Raw genomic sequence first — 7,837 nt, 5'->3', positions numbered from 1 at the left:
TATTGGGTCATTATATGTAACTATTTGGCATAATAAAAGTTTCAAAAATCGAGGTACCGAAAACGGGCATTTTTTGCATGGAGCTTGCGGAGGTTCTTTCAATCAGAAGCAGGAATTATTGAGGGCCTAATTATTCAAAATATAATTTATTTAAAAAATAAAAATACTGAGAAGAGCACCAAAATCCTCTTCGCACAAAAATGCTTTATTTTATGGTATGTCAGCGGCGGCCCTCCATATAATACTAACAGATAACGCTATTGATAGTAAGTGAGATTCAATTAAAGCTATAATTATATAATACTACTATAATACTACTATATAATACTACTATAAATGTAAAGAAAAACAAGAAAATTTGTAATTATTTAAAAAAAATATAAATATTATAGATGGAACTGTATTGATTATTGAGTAGCGCTGCATGATTTGGCAGTTAAGCAGATCCAAATTACACACATGTATCAATATTTATATTCGGTCAAAGAACCGTACCTCTGTTTTGAACTTTCTATAAACAGTTTCTACAAAAGCGTCTAGTATCATTTCTATACTTTCTGTGTTTAGTCACGAATATTCCGTAACACAAAACGGTTATAATGGCAGAGCAAGAAGCAATATATTTCCGTGATGTGTTCCCGGTTCGTCGGTACATACGTAGACATTATACAAAAATACGAGGAATACTTTGGGCGAATTGCAATCATTGTCAGAAACAAATACGAATGCAACCCTCGTTTTTCTTACTCAGTCACTTGGTACAGGAACATTTAAACGAATTAACAGAAGAAGAAAAGAAATATGAACTTATACATTGGGTATGGGATCATTTTAAAAAAAAAGACACACAGAATGCGACATGTAACATATGTGGCTCAGAACTTAAATACGATACAAGACTGGATAGCTTATATAGACACTTAAAAAATACGCACGGGTAAGTACTGTAAAGATTATCAAAAATTGATACTGAAGAATATAAAATTGATAGTAATAAATAAATAACACTTAAAAAATATATTGGTTAAAATAAGTATTGAACAAGACACTTATCGAAATATGTGTACTATTACTACGTTTAGTACCCAAAAAAGTACAAATTAATAATATATTCACTTTTTTAACTTTCGTACAAGAATAATCGGTTCTAAGATATATATTTTCCATATTGCTATACTACATCGCATCTCAATATCTAAATAATAAGTTAAAAATTATAAAATGATACATTTGACCACATAACGGAATAATATACATAATATAATTGAAACTAACTTCTATGCGTTTTTTTACTTGCGTTAATCATTATATTTAAATGTAGGATATTACCTCCTTATATAGATGATATGGATAATGTGAGTAGAGATGCAAACACAAATACAACTATAAGAAAAGATCAAATACACTCAGCGACTTCATCTAAATACATGGAACAGACAGGAGTTCTTGATAAGTAATTATTTACTATACATTTATTACGTTTATTACAAGTAAATATAGGTAATATTAATGAAGAACAAGTAGAAAATAGGGGAAACAGTCATGTTAATCAAAGAATAATTAAATGTTGTGTTTGTAATAAGTAATAAAATTTAGTATTTTATGTTTAGTAGTAAAATTGTTGAACCTGAAACATATATAGCTATATGCAATATAAATATCAAGGATGGAAATCCTTACTTCCTATAATCTATTATAATGATTTGGCAATGACATTGCAACTTTTTATGTTGGTAATAATAACTAATTAAAAGCTAAGATTGGGAAAATTACTTTTAAAAAATAACTGGTCACTACGGATTGTTTATATGAAACAAGTAACTTACTATTTGTGTTGTAACGCGTTGAATCGTTACTTTTAATTGTTATTTTAACTCGTTATAAATAGTGAAATACCCTTTTCAATAAATAATGCGTTATGATAACGAGTTATTTAAAAAAATATCTTTTTCCTAATACTTAGTTTTTAATTAATCATAAAAAATTGCACCGTCATTATCAAATTGTTATCGTAAAAAGAAACAATAAAAGTAATACAAACTATAGAATCGAAGCCTTACACGGTCTAGCTGGATCTTAATGCTTGTATGATTCTTATGTGAATTTATATACTACGTATGTAGTCCCACAGAAACGCGCGCCGAAAAATTTCCGGTCTTGAAACGCCTAACTCTACTAAACTACCGCAGTAATATCACGAGTTAAATTGACTAGCAATTTAACAAATTTTTGATGCTTATTCGCATCTTCGAAACGATCTTAATAATGATGAATAATATATTAAAATCTGTAAATAATTAATTCTTATTGCGAAAAAATATTACCTCGGCCGGGAGTCGAACCCGGATCTCTTGCAATCCGTGCGAGCGTCCTGAGCCTTTAGACTACCGAGGCCTTAGTAATATTCTTCGCAATAATTGGCATATGAAGGATAATAAAAGTAATAGCATTACTTACTTTCCATCAGTGTAAAAAAAATATACATTCATATATATTCCATTCAAAAATAATGGTTTTCATATAATTACGAGTAATATAAATGTAACATTAAATATAAATAAACATTTTACAAATTTTCAATTTTTTTTATGCTATATACGAATAAAGATCCATTAATCACTTTAATATTAACAGATCATATTTTGGCTCTTTCTTTCCCTAGAAATGAGACAGACCAAATTTTGGATCTTTCTCTACGCAGAGATGTACAAGAACGTGCTTTGGATCTTTCAATCCGTAAAGATATAGCAGAATGATTATCATTTCCAAGCCAATCATCACCTGCAGCATTATATGATATTGAATTTTGCGAAGAAAACTTCGATCTTTTTATGTAGTATAATAACTTACAGTATATTATGTAAGTTACTGTTGTGTTACATTTTATTAATTATTGCTTATGTATAAACGAGCTGAATATTGTAAAAGGTTTAACTTCTAGTTTAAATCTATTCTGTGACTTGTGTAATATTACACAGAAGATACTATTATAATTCTTCTAGGTTTAATTTTGTAAATATTTTGTATTAACATATTATCTAAATTAGGTGTTAAGTGGTATTTATTCGACATGTGACATGAGATGAATAAATATTAACTTAAGTATAATTTAAGAGATATGCAAATGGAAGTATTTAAATGGGATGCATCAAGTATAATTTTTAATTCTATTTAATAACAGTAAATTAAAATATAAATGTAAATTCATGATATAGAAATGGTTAAAATCAAAAAAAAAGGAAAATTAAGTCGTTAAATAAGTAGCTATACATATATGCATATATACATATATATATATACATATATATATATACATATATTCATATACATTATCAGGGATGCCGCAAGATTCGAGATTTCGAGAATCTTGTCTTGTCTCGTCTCGAATTTCAAGACGAGATCGAGACAAGATTTTCGCGGAGAGTTTAAAGACAAGACGAGATTTTAGACTCTTGAAAACCTCGAGTCTCAAAAAATTATAGAAATTATATAGGATTTATGTCGCAGGAGTCCAAAATCGATTTGTCAATGTGTAGTAGCGCAATCATATACCACAACATAAAATGATGTATACCGTATATACCGGAATTACTGTAATTGTTTTCCTAAACAAATAATACAAACATGATTAATAATACCAAATGTGTGCAATATTGCTATGCCTAGATCACATTAAACTGTATCTAATATAATACTAATTGTATTGTAAATCAAATAACACACGAATCACATTTTTTTATTATTCAAACATTTTATTGCACCAATTATAATTATTATTCGTCAAATAAGATTTTAGATGTTGAACATGTCGCCCATGAATTTAAACAAAGTAGGGATCTTGCTAATTTCTCGCATAATCTATTTCTATGTTTTGTTATAATTAATCCTACTGTAGAGAATAACCTTTCCGATGGAACGGACGTTGCGCAAATATTTAAGCGTCGTCTACAATACCACGGAGTAAGAGAAGAGTAAAAAATTGACTAATTACAATCAAATCTGAAAAGAATAATCGATTGTAATTGGTCAATTTCTTACTCTTACTTCTTTATATACTTCGTGTATTGTAGACAACACATTATTTAAATTGTCAAGAATTTCGAGACAAGACAATATTTTCGAGTTCGAGATCAAGACAAGAATGTACATTTCAAGATTTTTTCAAAACAAGACGATATTCTCTAAAATCTCATCTTGTCTCGTCTTGCGGCATCCCTATATATGTATTATAAAATATATGAATCAACTATTAACAAAAATGATAATAAAAAATTTAATATAAATTATTAAGTTTTTGCGTAATACAAGTATGGTATGAGTTTTAAATACAGACGCTAAATAAATTAATTATTTATATAATGAATACATAATACGCTATTGTTTTATTTCTTATGTTTTTCCTCTAACTTCATAAGGTCCTCAAACATTGAGATAAGATATTTTGTTGTGCCTATGTTAATATTTGTTAAGTAAACTAACTTTATAAAGTCTGGAGACTATTATTGATTTATTAGACACGAGAGTTTTTCGGGTAGGTATGGATGGTCGTGTATTATGAGCATCTTCATTATTCCTTATCGTACATTAAAAAAAGAGTCTGGCGAAGGGTCAATCACTATGGCAATCAGTGTACATTTCTTTAGAAATATATTGCGACAGTACAGTAATAAAATAGGCAATCCTAACAGTATAGCAATATGCTAGCAATACATAGTAATACATAGTAATACATAGCAATACATTAACAATACTTGGCAATATGTGGCAATACATAGGATAACAATATTAACCCTAGAAAGCCGGACTTATTTTTGGTTACCTTCCCGGCCTAACCAGGATATGTGAAACCTTGCAACTTTAACACGCTATATCTCTGAACTGAATACTTATTTTTTAGCTCAAAACATGTGAAATTTATACCTCGAAGTCAGACAAAGACATAGAAATATGGATCAAATAAACAATATTTTATCTTCAATTAATCAAAATTTTTCAAAAAAATTTTATCGGAAAAATTCGCAAAAAATGCCTACTTTGGATAAAAAATTCCCAAATTTTTTAATTTTATGTTCAAGCAAAATTCCGTAGGATTTTTTTAGTTGATCCTTTGGACTAATAAAAAAAAATAGTACGATATGAATCACTCAAAAAAGTATAATTATTTGAACTATCGAAAATCGACATGTTTGGAGAATCTACATATTTTTAATTTACAGCTAATAAATAAAATTTTATTATTTAAATAATATAAAAGAGTAATAATATAAGTAGATAAAGGATTATACACGTATAAATATTATTATAGTATACGTATAATTGAGTTTATTAGTATTTAGTTTAGACGATGATGCAACACTCGCTCTAAAGCAATAAATCCACCCCGGCCGAGCGGTCTCCGAAGACTAACAGAAATTATAAAATTTCTACTATTTATTATATTGAAATATAATTCTTTTTAGTTCTACACTTTCGTATATTATTTTTACACTATCCGAAACTCAGTAAACGTATATTTAAATATATATAAAATAAATAGGTACTCAGAACGCCGCAAACTTTCGAGCTAATCACGTGTAGATCCCATGTACCCTCTTTGAAATTTCGTGCATTCTTACGTCAAGAATAACTTAAAAAAATATCCTTGCAGGTTATCATATCTGTGGACAGTTAAAGTTTTTTTTCAGCCTCAATCCGGGTCTTCAAATTATATTATAAAAAAGTTACAGCAATGTAAAAAATCGCATAGGGTACATTGTACCCATGTTTGACTTCCTAGTTAACAATACAATAGCAATGCTAGCAACAAAGTGAGTTGTATTGCCATAATTAGCATATACAATAACATCAACAAATGGTATGCATAAGATTTTTTTATTCTTCAGTATGCTAGATATATCAAAATATTTCCTTAAGATGCTCATAATACCCGATCCTACCCTATACGATTATAAATAAACTAATATTCATTACACTTTCACATTTTGCGCGAATTCGAAAATTACATAACGCATACTTTTTAAAATGCATAGAAAAATCAAAATATCGGACAATTTTATTTTTCATTGTTTTCAATTAAATTCAAGAATTTCCGTATGCTATTTCTCTATCGACGCTATATTGCGGTTAGTCGTTAAAAAATGGGCTGATTATTATCTGTCTAGTCGTGTTTGACCGATCTCTGGTGGACGTGCCTATCAAAATTACTTTTGACAGGGATTGACAACCTTTTAGTTCTTGCTCGCCCGCTTGCTTGCTCGGCCCACCCACGACGAATTTTCTCGCACATTTTTCATGCACCAGATACACCGGATATTCATTATGCTTTCAATATTTTTACAAGCGCAGACTATTAATGAAAGGATTACATAACGCCGGAAATGTGTAGAAAAATCATAGCGTTTTACCGATAAATTTAGATCGCTATTAAAATAAAGAGTTTAGAATATCTCTGAATATATCAATTTTAAACATCAACATTATAATATATAACTACGGTTACATATCTATTATATTACATTATAAAATCGTATGCGATAAAAAAATATGAATTCTAAATAAAAAGAAAGTCACATTAAATCTTATTTTACTATTGTAATTATGAAAATATGCATACATATACAGTTGCGTTCAATTCAAGAAATTTATTTCAATTGCTATCGACTTTCATATTTAACAACTCGTCGCTCTGCTACTTTCACAGTCTTTCACGTCTTATAAATCATCGATTAACATTACCCTATCAGATAACGGTAATGAATCGTGATCAGCGACTTCGCACAGAGATATATTGATCATGAATAAATTTAAATCCGATTTATATAGCCTTCGAGTATTGATCTGTACGTATTGATTACATGTGGTCTCGATGGAATTTCATTCCGTTCATATTTCATGTCCAATTTTCTCAAAAAATTAAACTATTATGTTAAAGAATTCGCTACATTTTAAAGGACGTATTTCACTCGACATATACTTCTTGGACTGTAGAAAATTTTCTACAATCGTAAAAAAAATATCTGTAATTGTTTTATAAAAGAAGGTACTTTGTCAAAATTTCTCCTTGAATTACATAATGCGCGATTCAATTAATGCTTACATATGTACATGTCGTTCTTCAGCATCTTCAAGCTCTCGACACTCTTACATCTCGCGCTTCTCGCGTCTTCCACTTCGCTTCGACCTCAATTCGCTACATTCCTCTCAATCGCGCTGGCACTCATGGCGCTGTTTTATCTCCGTGAATAAATCATTAAAGATAGCATTAAGATACATATTTTCTTCGAAGCGCGTTGAGATTCTGCGACATGGCTCATCACTGCGTTCGCTGACAATCCTCTCGGAGAGAGGTTTCAACTTCCGGCCGGTTATTTCGCTCTTCTTGCATTTATTTCGTACATTTATACAAGCAAATTAAACATTATAATATTAGCATAGAATATTGTGAATCAATTTGAACTTCAATTTAAAATCAATAATTGTGAAATATACATTAGAGTAAACTAGAATATTCTAAAAATCTAAATTAATTAAGAATTAGCACTTGAATACGAATTTTATTTTTGAAAAAAAAATAGAAGTATCAAAAATTTAGAAAATATTTATGATTAATGGCGAACACATCCTCGAAGGTTAAACCTTTTATCGGAGACACAAAATTCTCCAGCTAGTCGCGAAATTGCTCAATAGCAGAGGAGGACCTCTTTTCCCTTTCGCTTTCTGCACATACGGGTGTTTCGTAAGAATTTTGTCGTTTCGTATTCGGGGGGCCTAATGCCCTTGTAACTCCTCCTCTTTCTCGGCCTTCCACTCGGTTCCTTCTCCTCTTCCTCCTCCTCCT

The 7,837-nt window shown here is 29.7% G+C and overlaps 1 protein-coding gene across 2 annotated transcripts in view; it reads right to left on the bottom strand.

Moving 5' to 3' along the window:
• Positions 1–7,837, bottom strand: part of Atf3 (Activating transcription factor 3) — a 38,051-nt gene that overhangs the window by 15,310 nt on the left and 14,904 nt on the right. Inside the window, exon 1 of one of the 2 annotated variants that reach the window (XM_018506660.1) lies at positions 7,097–7,115. The exons of the other annotated variant lie outside the window; for it this stretch is intronic. The gene's annotated coding sequence lies outside the window, so the exon portion shown is untranslated. Of the gene's footprint in view, positions 1–7,096; positions 7,116–7,837 lie in introns of those variants that run through there. 2 annotated transcript variants of the gene reach the window in all.

The sequence above is a fragment of the Trachymyrmex cornetzi genome, unplaced genomic scaffold, assembly GCF_001594075.2.
Source record: "Trachymyrmex cornetzi isolate Tcor2-1 unplaced genomic scaffold, Tcor1.1 scaffold108, whole genome shotgun sequence".
Taxonomy (NCBI): domain Eukaryota; kingdom Metazoa; phylum Arthropoda; class Insecta; order Hymenoptera; family Formicidae; genus Trachymyrmex; species Trachymyrmex cornetzi.
Note: the sequence above shows the minus strand (reverse complement) of the source record. Positions and strands in the feature narration are given on the sequence as shown.